Raw genomic sequence first — 13,041 nt, forward strand, 5'->3', positions numbered from 1 at the left:
GGAGAAGAAGGATTTGAATTGCTAATTTTAAAAAAGGTACTTGAACCCAATACAAATATAAAGAAAGAGTACCAAAAACTAGCTAAAGGTAGGGGAAGGAACGAACCAACCAACATGTTTCATTCATAATTCATACGTATATGTATGCTTCTAAATTAAGGACGACTCAATTGTCTCTCTCTTAGTCAAATTCTTTCTTTCAGCCGGCCCTAGCAATAATGCGATTGGAATTAAATGAATGGATAAGTTTTGATGAAGGGGTCTTCTGCGGTGACCAAGCCACCCGCGTAGACTTGAAACTTGGAAGTCTTTCCACACCTTATCTTCTTTATCTTATTCCAGTTCTTTGAATTGCATTTTCTCTCAAATTTACAGAATAAAATAAAACAATTATGCTTTAGTTACAGACCTAATTAGCAGATCAGTCATGAAAACTTGCATGATGATTCTGCTGCTCTTCATAAGTAGTGTAGCAAATGGTGACAACAATGAATCCTGTCCATTCCGTTTATCTTATGCAGATAATAACAATGATCAGATGATTATTGAATTTGCAGCATTTCCAGACCCAGTGAGACTCCTCGTCGACACCATATATTGCCACCCACACCAAATATTTCTATCTGATCCTGAGAACTGTCTCCCTAGACTCCTTCTGAGACACAACTTTTCATTATTTTATCCTTTACAATCTGCCTTTTCAAACTCCAGTATTACTTTCTTCGATTGTTCTTCTGTTGGACAACACCATCTCAGAAACTCGTATCAAACATCCTCTGACTCGCAAGATATGTTGTCTTGCCCAATTTATGTCACTGACTCCAGCGAGAGTGTCATTGATTTCGACCTCTTACAGTGCACCAAAATGTTTGATCAAGATTTGCCATTAAGTTCATCTGGTGTACGGCAAAACTCACTCTCAATGCAATGGCCAGAAACGAATATTGATGGTAGATGCTCATATCAAGAATTTTACAGCAGATGCTGGGAAAATTTGCCATTAAAGCACAAATCAAAGAAGATGCCTTTGTCCACAATTTATATCGCTGCAGGTGAGACAAAATCTTCTGTCTCAGCCTATTTATTCGACCAATTCAATTTTATCATGCCACTAAAAAAATGAGTTCATTACAAACTTTCATGATTTTTTGTAACTAATATGAGTGAGTTCATAACAGAGAAATTATTGCTCATGTCAGTTTGATCCATTTTGTTTTCATTCGCACATGCTTTTGTTTCATGTTTATGTTTCGGAAATTTGCAGGTGTAGTTATTGGTTTAGCTGTGCTGGCCTTTTTGCTCAGTGCTATCTTTCGAATATATCGAAATTATAGGATGAAAGGGGAGGATCATGCAAGAGTTGAGAATTTTTTGAAGGATTACCAGGCTTCGAAGCCAACCAGATTTTCTTATGCTGATATCAAGAGAATCACACACCAATTTAAAGAAAAGCTAGGTGAAGGAGCTCATGGAGCTGTCTACAAAGGTAAATTATCAACCCAAATTCTGGTTGCTGTGAAAATCCTCAACAACTCAGAGGGAGAGGATGGGAAAGAGTTCATCAATGAAGTAGGAACCATGGGCAAAATCCACCATATCAATGTAATTCGCTTGCTTGGCTTCTGCGCTGATGGGTTTCATAGAGCTCTAGTTTATGACTTTTTCCCAAATGGATCACTGCAGAATTTCATCATCTCATCACCAAACAACAAGGATAAGACTACCTTCCTTGGATGGGAAAAGATGCAAGAGATTGCTATGGGCATAGCCACAGGAATTGATTATCTTGCTCGATGACACTCACACTCCAAAGATTTCAGACTTTGGTTTAGCTAAGTTGTGTTCCAAAAATCGAAGCACTGTGTCCATGACTGCTGCGAGGGGAACACTAGGCTACATGGCACCTGAAGTTTTTTCTAGAAACTTCGGCAATGTGTCTTACAAATCTGATATCTACAGCTATGGGATGTTGTTGTTAGAAATGGTTGGAGGAAGAAAGAATATTGTAAACAACACTGGTCAAGAAAATAATGATGTTCAAGTTCTGTATCCAGATTGGATTCACTGTTTGATAGAAGGAAGAGACATGCATGTCCCTGTTGATGATGATGAAGATGGAGATTTTGGAATTGCAAAGAAACTAGCCATTGTGGGACTTTGGTGCATCCAGTGGCATCCTATGCATCGTCCATCGATGAAGACTGTGTTGCAAATGCTCCAAGGAGAGGGAGACAAGTTGAAAATTCCCACCAACCCTTTCCAGCCAAAAGCTTCAACTAGTGCAAGCTCTAGTACTATTGCTGCGGCAAAACGTCTGAATTTAGAGCTGGAAGTGATTCAAGAACAAGATTAGATTGAATATTGATTTTTGTTAATTTATTGTTCACTGTGGACGGCTTATATTACTTGTTTAGCAATGTACTTTGTTCTTTTTTTTAATAAAGGGGTTGTTTAGATAGAGAATACATTTTCAGTTTTTGTATCGGCATAATAGCTCTTTTGGTCTCTCACTTATCACGATTTTGCATTTTTTGTCCCGAATAAAAAAATTAGCATTTTTGATCCTCCACATTGCTTAATTCTTTGCAAAAATGATCCCTATTTAGGACTAAAGCGGCAAAAGTGTGTAAATGTGAGAGACTAATTTTGCTAATTCTTTTCTAAAGAGACAAAAAGCGCGAAATCGTGATAAGTTAGGGACCAAAAGTCAATTGAATTTTTCAAAAATCAGCGACTAAGCAAGTTGTGTTCGAACCGGTTTTGAGTTAAAACAGACTCATCATTGAAGTCTATGATGAACATCAAAATAAATGTATAAGGATGCTGGGGTTTTATGAATGAGGGTTCAAGGAATCATGCAAGCAATTTCCAAAGAACTGTTTCGAGGATGGGAAGAACAATTTCAACACGAAAGGAGAAAAAAAGGGAACGTAAGGGCCATGAGGTGCAGGGTGAGGGAATGGATATTTTAGTGGCAATGTCGCTAATTGACACAAACACAAACATGTAATCATTACCGGCTTGTGTGTTGAGACTTGATAGTCTTAATTTTGCGTACCAATTAAAGACAATAATATTACTGCCACCAAACAATCGTTGTTAAAGGTTTTTTTTATGAGAAAATGTTAGTTATTAATAATGTTAGTAAATTGATCATCCTCAGAGTTTGAACCTTGGACCTTTACCTGCAATTACCTTTGATAGTCTTAGTAAATTAGTCATCATCAGGGTTCGAACCCTTTGTGCCACAACCTTAAACAATAGTTCTTATGGAACATAGTGAGGATTTAACTTTCTAATATACTCTTTATCTCTCTTCTGAATTCCGACTCTTCAATTTTTCTATTACCATTAAGTTAATGGTACAATTGGTAAAACATAATCACCTTTTGTTACCGGAGGACATGAGTATGGAAATTTTGAAACCGACAGATAAATAGGAACAAAATAAAGATCAAAATAGTGATATATATATATATATATATATATATATATAGAAACAAAGATGGTATATATATATATATATATATATATAACCCTAAACCCTAAACCCTAAACCCTAAACCCTAAACCTAAACAACAATGGAGAAAGAGATCTAGCAGGAATGATCATAGGAAACCCAAGCCTAGATCAAAACCCCAATCTTCGCAAATTCCAAAGAACCCTCCTGAGACTAGACCCTCTCAAGGAATATATATATATAGAAACAAAGATGGTATATATATATATATATATATATATATATGTTCAAGTGGAGGCGGCCAACAACTCTTAGTTACCGGAGGACATGAGTACGATGGACGCAATTGAAGGAAACCAGTCGATGATCTTACTGAAGTTGATCAGAGTAGTACAAGAAAGGAGGGTTTGAATTGTGTCAACCAAAATCTTTGATTTCCAAACGATTTAAAGATATATCACCTTTGATGAAATCGTTTGGTGCAGCGGAAATGTATAGTAGGGAAGTAGACGATGCACACAAGCAATTTTTTCCTGGTTCACCCCTAGAACGATAGGGCTACATTTAGTCACTGGCAAGTCCAAAATTTCACTAAGCTAAAGTATCAATGACTTCTCCATATAAGTATTATTTTGACCGTGCCTCTTCAGGAAACTTGAGTATTCTTTAGACCCTGCCTCTCTAGGAAAAACAAGTATTCTTTGTCTCATCCTCTTCAGGCAGGATAAGTATTCTTTGTCCCTGCCTCTTCATGCATTTGAGTATTCTTTGGCCACTGCCTCTCCAAGCATTTTTGAGTATTTTTTTGACCCATTCTCTCAAGGCTAAACGAGTATTTGTAGGACTCCCCCTAACTAAGTATTGTCGGGACTCCTCCTTTACAACAACTTTAAAGGACTTCTCCCCAAACGATCTTTCTCAAGATCATTTCATCTACAAATAGTCTCTTCTAATAAGAGTGATGATAGATACATTTAAGTTCATGAATCATAAAGTATTTTTGGTGATGTTTGACTCTGAGTGTATACTTTATGTTCTATTACATGAGAGAGTTATAAAGGATTTGACTCTTAAGAAGATCTACTCTCCATGTTGAAGTAGACGATGTTGATGATCATCTCTAAGTGATGAGCACTGAGGCTTCTTTTCACGCTTACTTGATTTGAGAATGGAAGCTCAATCTTTATGAGCATAAGCGCTGGTTCTTCAAGTCTTCACTTCTTCCTTTATACTTCTGAATCTTCTGTGAGATGGATTATAGTCGTTGGAGCTTGTACTTCATGAAGATTCTAGTTGTTGGATCAAACAGTACAAAATGTACTTGCGTCAAAGCGTAGTACTGTTTGATGGAGATCTTTTGCCTTAAAGATGTAATATGTCGTCTAGCAGGTAGCATAGGTCTGAACTTCTATCCCTTGGTGTACAAATATGATAATGTGATAGTGACACCACGGTTCCTTCATAGCATTGTGTCAGGTCTTAAGATTTCATCTTTTGAAACTTCTACACAAAGCTTTCTTGGCTTTTCCTTCAACGGGAAGTGTACTTGATTTGACTTTAACACTTGCGTTGAGTGCGAGCTTGATTCTTCAGATGATCCTCTGCTTCTGTCATCTTCACCTTTCTTGAGACGATATTTATTCACCGTTCTTCAGACGATGATGCTTGCTTCAGTTAATTTGCTTTCTATCAGATGATTTGACTATGGAGCTCATTCTTCTTTTTGTTCTTCTGAAGCTACAAACTTTGTTTTATAGTAGACGTTATTCCTTTCAGAAGTTCTGATTTCATCGTTCTTCTAACCTCCGCAGACGATGCTTCTTGCTTTGGCTATTTTTCTCCCAGTTTAGCACATGCTTCATTCCTTTCTTCAATTGGTCATTCAGAATGTATCTTATGCATTTGACCAAATCTTCTTCTTCTTCATAAATGGATTGTCTTGTGTTGCCTACATCAAATTAATATTTGTAAGCGTAGAGAATAAGCTTTGCTCCATTTCTTCATTTCTTGGTGGAGAGAGAAAGAGGAAAATTTTGATGTTGACGTGGTTGTACTTGTTTCCTTGGTCAACGTGCTTTGTAGAGTATCACGTGATTTCTCAGCACTACTAGTACTTTCTCCTCAAGAATTTCATAGATATTTCCATTTGAATATGGCGCTCTTTCCTCTTGACATTGCTTCCTTTGATCAACCTTGAGATAGATTACGTAGTAGACGTTGAGTACAGTCTTCTCAGACGATCGAGTAGCTTCTCTTGATCTTGCATGTGTTGACGTCAAGCTTTAGATTCACCTAGTGTAGATGACCTTGATGCTTTGGCTTATTCTTCTGAAGACGATCTTATTGATTTGACTCTTCTTGTGTCTTGATCTTCTTCAGCTTAAGTGTACTAGCAACTTTGACATTTCCTTGCTAGTGTTGTTGCCTTGTAGCTTTGGTCATCCTTAGCTTATCCATGATGTGCGTTGAAGCTCTGATCATCCTTCTTCTGGTTAGACTCTTCTGTAGATATGGTGTTCCTTTGCTTCTATAATCTGCTTGATACTTTGACTCTTCCATTGATTTTCCAGTGTAGACGATGAGGCGGGTTTGACTTCTTCATCTTGTCTCGTCTTCCTTTGATGATCTTTGTCTTTCATCTTCTTTTCTAAAGCGTCTCTTTATGTAGTCTTGTACTTTGAATAAAGCGACGATAGGGAAATAGGGCATAAATGTGATTTCCTGAAATACAATTCACATGTTATATTTAATCAGAACACTTATACTCTTAAAAATTGTTATCATTCAAAACATGATAGACGATATAATTTGCATTTAAACTTAACACTTACTGGTGAAGTTTTTGGAGCCACTCGATGTCTCACTTGAGGAGTCTCTCCTCCCTCAAATGTGAGTTTTTTTGGCATGTATTTCACAAGAGCGAAGAAGGCGTGACTTCGTGGAAAGGTTTTGGGTCTCGTTCACCCCGTTAGCGACTTAGAAGTTATCCGCGTGTTGGAACAAGAGGTAAGTGTGTTATTTCTTCCTTTGCATCTTGTACAGTTTTGGGATGCTTGTCTCCAGGATTTTTTTGTGGGACCTTTTTTTTGCGCAGCTTTGTAAGCTCTTATTTGAGTGCTTTAGCTCTGTTGGGTTTTATTTATTAGCTTTTGGCATTGATCCTTGTTTCAAGGTTTTGCTTAAATCCTTTTTAAGGCCACGTGTTGGTCTTTTGCTTTGAAACCTAGTTAGGGTTTTTTTTTCTCTTTGGGGGTTTTCCTTCGATCGTATTGTTGATTAGCCTCGTTTTGTTGATGTAATCTTCGCTTTTGCTCTTTCTCTAGTGATTTTATCCTCATTGTCTTTCCGGGATTATATAAATCCATTATTTAAAAAAAACAACGGAAGTAGAAATTGAGAACAACTTTAATACAACTGACTAAATTAACTAGATTTCTTAAAAGGATGCAAACTTGCAAAGTAATTTTTTCGTTCTTATATTAAGAAACAAAGAGAGTATTTTTTTAGTTTGAACTTTTAATTTAGAGCTCTTAATTTGGATTCGAACTTGGTAACTAACCTGGCTCACCCGTGGTTGGGTTAGTCAAAATCCAACTCGAACAAACTATGAGTCGAATCGGCCTGACTCATCTTGCCTGTGAGTCATATGTGTTGGATTAAGTGCTTACCACTACGCTAAAAGAAATTTTTGTTATTGAGGGCGCAACTTTATTTCCTTATAACATAGAGTCCTCAAGGGGCTACGAGGTCAAGCGTCATGGGGTGGGATGTTAAGTTCATCGAATCCTAAGGGTGATGCTTTGGATTAATAAATTCAACAATCACCCCCCAAGTGTTAGCCGAGGGATTTGAACCCATGACCTTGCTCTAATACCAATTGTTGGATCAAGCGCTTACCACTACGCCAAAAGCAATTGTTGTTAGTGAGGGCGCAACTTTATTTCCTTGTAGCACAGAGTCCTCAAGGGGCTTCGATGTTAAGCGCCATGGGGTGAAATGTTAAGCCCATCGAATCCTAAAGATGACATTAGATTAATACTTTCAACAATATGGGCTAGCCTGCGGGTCACGTGTTTATTTTAATATTAGGCTAAAATTGGTTTTTTCCCCTGATGTTTCAACTATGTGTAAAAGTTATCCCGACTCTTTCTTCCTCTACATTTTTACCCTCCATATTTCTCAAAAGTGTTGCGACTGCCCTTCCGCAAGTTAAACTTTAGAAAACTAACGGAAGGTGCTAACGTGGCTTTTCCTTTTTTTTCTTGACCGACACGTGGAATATACAAATTTTAAAAAGGGAAAAATGAAGGCACGTGAAGGCATGTGCCTCTAGCATGTCGGCTCCTCGTTTGCTAATTGCAATTTGGGATTATGGTTTCATAAATCCCCAAATTGAACCACACTTTCTTCCAGTGAAAATCCAGAGAAGGGAAGAAGAAGCAAGGGTTACACGACGAAGATAAAGAAGACACGACGAAGAAGAGGCAAGGCATAAGCACAACATCTCGATGGGTGGGGAAAATATTTTTCTAGAGGGAGATCTGTCACTAGTGGGTCTCCTTGAATGAGGAAGAATGTATTGTACAATTATGGAGAGCTTACCCCTGCGGTAACTACTTGGACGAACGAAAACATAAATATTGGAAGGCGTTTCTGTGGATGTGGAAGATTTAAGATAATTTCTTGAATTCTTTGTTGAAGGAGATCAATATGTGTTAACTATTTGTTGTTTTGTTGCTAAGAGTTTTTGGCGTATTTGCTTTTACTCAAGAATAGAACAAGAGGCAATGAGTTTTTTTTTTTGGTTTTGAAAATAGATTCAAAACAATGGCTATTCAAAAAATATTTTCCATCCTGAAACATTACTAGCTTTCTGCTTAATTTCACTTGAACAAGCATTAAAAGATTTCAAGAAATTTAAAGATTATAATCATTTGGGTGTTAACGTGAAATTTAAATTCTCAAGTAATAAATAACTTAGTTTCATTATATTGTAACAACATATAATAAATTTTTTAATAAGTAATTACAAAAACTAACTGAAAAGCAAACAACTAGAAAATATCAAGTAGAGTCCTTTTGTAAAGGATATATTATGAATTTTCTGAAGAAAACACATTGAACTAGAAGCATCACCTATCAGAATCATTTTCAAGATCTTGAATAGTTTCAGTTGGGTATAGAGAAGGCTTTGGAGGCATTATAATGCTTTCAACATCTCCTTCGAGCATCTCTATTACTTTGTCCATTGAAGGACGGTCATTGGGTCTCAATTGTATGCACCATAAAGCAACTATGAACATCTTTTCCACATTATTCTTTTCCTCATTGGTAACTTCACCAATTTCTATCTCCCTTTCTTCAATCAATTGGTCATAAATTCAAAAAGGGAGGAAAATTTGGCTTGAATTATCTGCATTTGGATTCAAATTTCTTCTCCTATTTGCCATTTCCATCAAAAGCATTCCAAAGCTATAGATATCAGCCTTATAGGAAACTCCGCCAACATTTTGATAGAACAATTCTGGAGCCATATAACCAATTGTTCCTCTCGCTTCAGTCAAAGTGACAATGTTATTGTTAATTGGGTAAAGTTTTGCCAGACCAAAGTCTGAAACCTTCGGGATAAAGTTCTCATCAAGAAGGATGTTGTGAGACTTGATATCAAAATGTAAAATTTGCATGTCACAACCTTGATGCAAATATGAAATACCTTGAGAAACTCCAAGAGATATTGTGTACATTTGGTTATAAGTTAGAGAGATACCGTCATCTTTGGAGGAAATATATTTATCAAGTGATCCTTTAGGCATGAATTCATAAACAAGAGCACGTTTATATGCCTTAACACAAAATCCAATAAGTTGAACCACGTTGGCATGATGTATTCTTCCTCTGGTTGCAACTTCGTTAATGAACTCTTGCCCATTAGCCTTAGGTTTGTCCAACATCTTTACAGCTACAAAAATTCCACTACGCAACTTTCCTTTATAAACACAACCATAGCCTCCTTCACCCAACTTGTCTTTAAAACCTTGAGTCATCTTCTTTATATCTTTGTATGAGTACCTTATTGGCCTGAGGGAGTTCCCTTGAAGAAAATCTTCAATATTTTCATTTGCTGATGTATGTCTTGTCCAATATATATGTATCAATTTTCCAGAGAGGATTATGAGACCAAATATAAGTCTTATTTCAATAAATGCTGCCAAGACATATCCCATAACTCTTCATATATCATTACTGGGTTGAAATTCCCAAGAGCCAAAAGATTTATCATACATCATTACACCCATTGTTAGTCCTGTGTAGGATATATCAAGTCAAGAAAGTTAACATATAATATTTATGCATATGATTCAAAATTAGGAAAACAAATAAATAAATATTAAATGTAAACACTTTTTTCTACAACTATACTAAGACAATTACATCAACTAATCTAGCTCTAGATTTATTATTAGTTTTATGGTTTTTTTGAAATAGTTAGTTAGTCATCCCTTCAGCTTTGGTTATCAAAATAAAAATTTCTCTGACTATCAAATTAGTTAAGATTTCTTAATTACTTACAAAGTTATATTGGAGAAGTGCCTTCAATCCTACTAATTGTAACAATAGTCAATTCGTCAATTCAATAATAATTTTATTCTCTCATTTACATGGTATCAGGGTTGCTTCAATGTTGTCAACCTGCCACCATGATCATGTTCATGGAATCATCTAGATCTAATCATCGCTCCATACATTGATTTTCATCGCAAATTCTAATTCAGATTCATTGCTTAGCTGATTCAAGAGTCATCCCCAGTTATCCTCAGATTGATCAAGTTTTTTATCTCCATTTCTCCAGACTTATCAAGATTGTGTTTTCTACTTTAAAGGTCCTCTCGTTTCTCCTCTACTCTTTTTTTTTCGAAAATAAAATATATATATATATATATATATAAAGAAGTTGAGAAATATCCCCTCTCAACATGGGTGCAGTAACCAACTCAGCCACTACAACAAAAACCTCAAAGAAACCACTAAACCCCATACAAAAACGCCAAACCATAAACCTGATGTCTACCCGGCAAGGATAAGTCCTCGTTTGAAAAACAAAGACCCAATCTTGCTGAACAGACTAAAACACCCAATTGCAAAACCCAACAAATGTCATAGAGCTGAGACACAAAACAACCAACAGGAGAAAAAAGGAAAAGATAAAATAACAGCAAGTAGCAACCAGCAGCCCCGACAAAGCCAGCGATCCACCACCACTAGTGACCCAACGCCATAGCAGCATAAGCAAGAAGAACATTGAGGCCGGAAGAGAACCGTAGCTCAACACCCTTGACTTGACTCACACAGCAAAGGAAGTGTTCAACCCAGTACTCCACCGATACACCACCGTCAAGACCTGCAATAGAACCCAAAATACCATATCCAAACGAAGATGAACAAACCGAGGAGCGAAAACCTCAACTGTAACACCCCAATTTCGGTGGCGTCACTTTAGTAACCAAAATAAACTTAATGCGGAAAAACGTGAATATTTTTTTTTTTCGATAATAACTAAGACAAGACTGAATTAAATAAAACCCAACAATAACGATAATCAGAACTAATATACAATATATAAACAGCCCCCGCTGTAGTAGCAACCTCGTCACGAGTAACCTCCAGTGACGGAAAGAAAAGTGCAACGCCCGTAGGCAATATATACAAACCAAATGAAAAGGGTGAAGTGCCCGCAACACTATCCCTCAAAACTGAAAATCAGCTGACCCAATGGCCTGAAAATAAGACTTCCTAAGTCCAACCAACTCTCTGTGATTCCCGTAAGGAAACCACACAAAAAGCTATAGGCGGATCTACCCTGTCCCCTAAGTAACAAATGAAGCAAGACTGTCAGAGCTAAAACTCTACTCCTACACTAATCCTAACTCGAGGAGCTCATACCAACACTCAAAACTATGTGCTAGCATGATCGTCGTCTGAATCAGAATCCAGAACGACCAAGTCTACTAACCCTATCCGTCCTCCCCTCGCAACCGCAGTACGCTCCGATGCTGGACTCACGGGCTTAGGGCCCGAACCCTGATCATCGATGATCGCAATAGAGGGTGCACTAGACCCTGCCGAAGGCACTCCCACTGGAATCTCCTCTGAGGGATCCTCCTCCTCTGAAGATGACGGTGGCGGCGGTGGTCCTCCGAATCCTGGTCCGCAGTGAACGCCCGGTGGCAAGTTGAAGCTGATAGAGCATCGCCTCAACACTCCTGACCTCAAGAGTCCTCCACTGTCCACGTGGTCCTCCATGATGCGCCCCGAATACGTCGCTCGATGGCTCGCGGGGTCAACCACCCACGACCCGGGGTCGTCCTGATCGATCATCTCATACCTAATCCCCCCCGAAGGGTGGACCATGGTGTACCAATCCGCAATATTCATCTGACAAAAGGCGTTGTCCTCCAAAACACACACAGAAGACGCGAGGGTCAACTCTAAAGAACTATGTAGATAATAAACCCAATAGGTACAAATAATAGATAGCCACTTAGGCTTATAACTAGAGATATCATTCCTAGGGTTGCATGTTCCACAAAATCATAACGACAATAATAACAATTAGCATGTTCCAAGTAAGTTTATCAAATAGCAACCACACTCATCAACTAAGTCAGTATGCATGTTGCGTGATATGTATGCAGGTTAACCCAGTCAACCAATATGCAATCCGGAACGGATGGACATCAACGGATCAGCCCTTCACCAGCCACGGTGGTGCCATTTCGGCCCGCGTGCCTCTTACTCCAACAACAACGGTAGTCAGATCAGTCGTAACTCGTATGTCTGCCATTTCGGTCTGCTACAAGAGACGTCTACAGACGCTCTATCACGGAAATCCGGGTCTTATGACCATTTTGGAATCCGACGAGGTCCAGAGTACGTCCTGTGTTAATACCCCATTAATGTTGCATGAATGCAGGATGCTTAGTCAAACAACGTCTCCGTCCTCACTCGACACGTCGCCACGTGTTCTAGGTAAATTAAAGTCTCTAAAATCTTACCCTAAGGCAAAGTCGATTCTGCGACAAAAGACACACTTCACAACACACATCGCTGCTCCAACAGCACAAGAGTATCACATACTCGGGAACTAACGGTTCCCCGGACTTATCCCCAGGATAGCCCAACAACATCGCTGCTCCAACAGCACGACAACAAACGCTGCTCCAACAGCACAACAACAAACGCTGCTCCAACAGCACAACAACAACAGACTCAACACTTGGATCCGACGACACTTCTCGTTTTCCAAAACTATGATTTTCATCCAAAGCCTCCTTTCGAGATTATTACCCTTACTTAAAGATTTAGAGGTTGTTTAATGTCTTATGAATTTTCTTTTCAAAATAATATCCTTTTTAGTCTTATCGCAATTCCTATAAGTTCTCGGGATCTTCGAATCCCCAAATGACTCCAGAGAATGTCTCGATCCATAAACCCTATACAAGGCCCGAACCTCGTTCGTCCTATCAAACTTTCTCAAAACTCTCAAAATAAAATCGGCATGACCTGCCCGCTATTCTCACCG

The 13,041-nt window shown here is 38.2% G+C and overlaps 2 pseudogenes; one reads left to right on the top strand and one right to left on the bottom strand.

Moving 5' to 3' along the window:
* Positions 1 to 219: 219 nt before the first annotated feature.
* On the top strand, positions 220 to 2,465 carry LOC130720872 (rust resistance kinase Lr10-like; annotated as a pseudogene).
* A 6,128-nt stretch (positions 2,466 to 8,593) lies between these two features.
* Positions 8,594 to 9,544, bottom strand: LOC130719145 (rust resistance kinase Lr10-like; annotated as a pseudogene).
* Between the last annotated feature and the right edge of the window lie 3,497 nt (positions 9,545 to 13,041).

Source organism: Lotus japonicus, chromosome 5 (assembly GCF_012489685.1).
Source record: "Lotus japonicus ecotype B-129 chromosome 5, LjGifu_v1.2".
NCBI lineage: Eukaryota > Viridiplantae > Streptophyta > Magnoliopsida > Fabales > Fabaceae > Lotus > Lotus japonicus.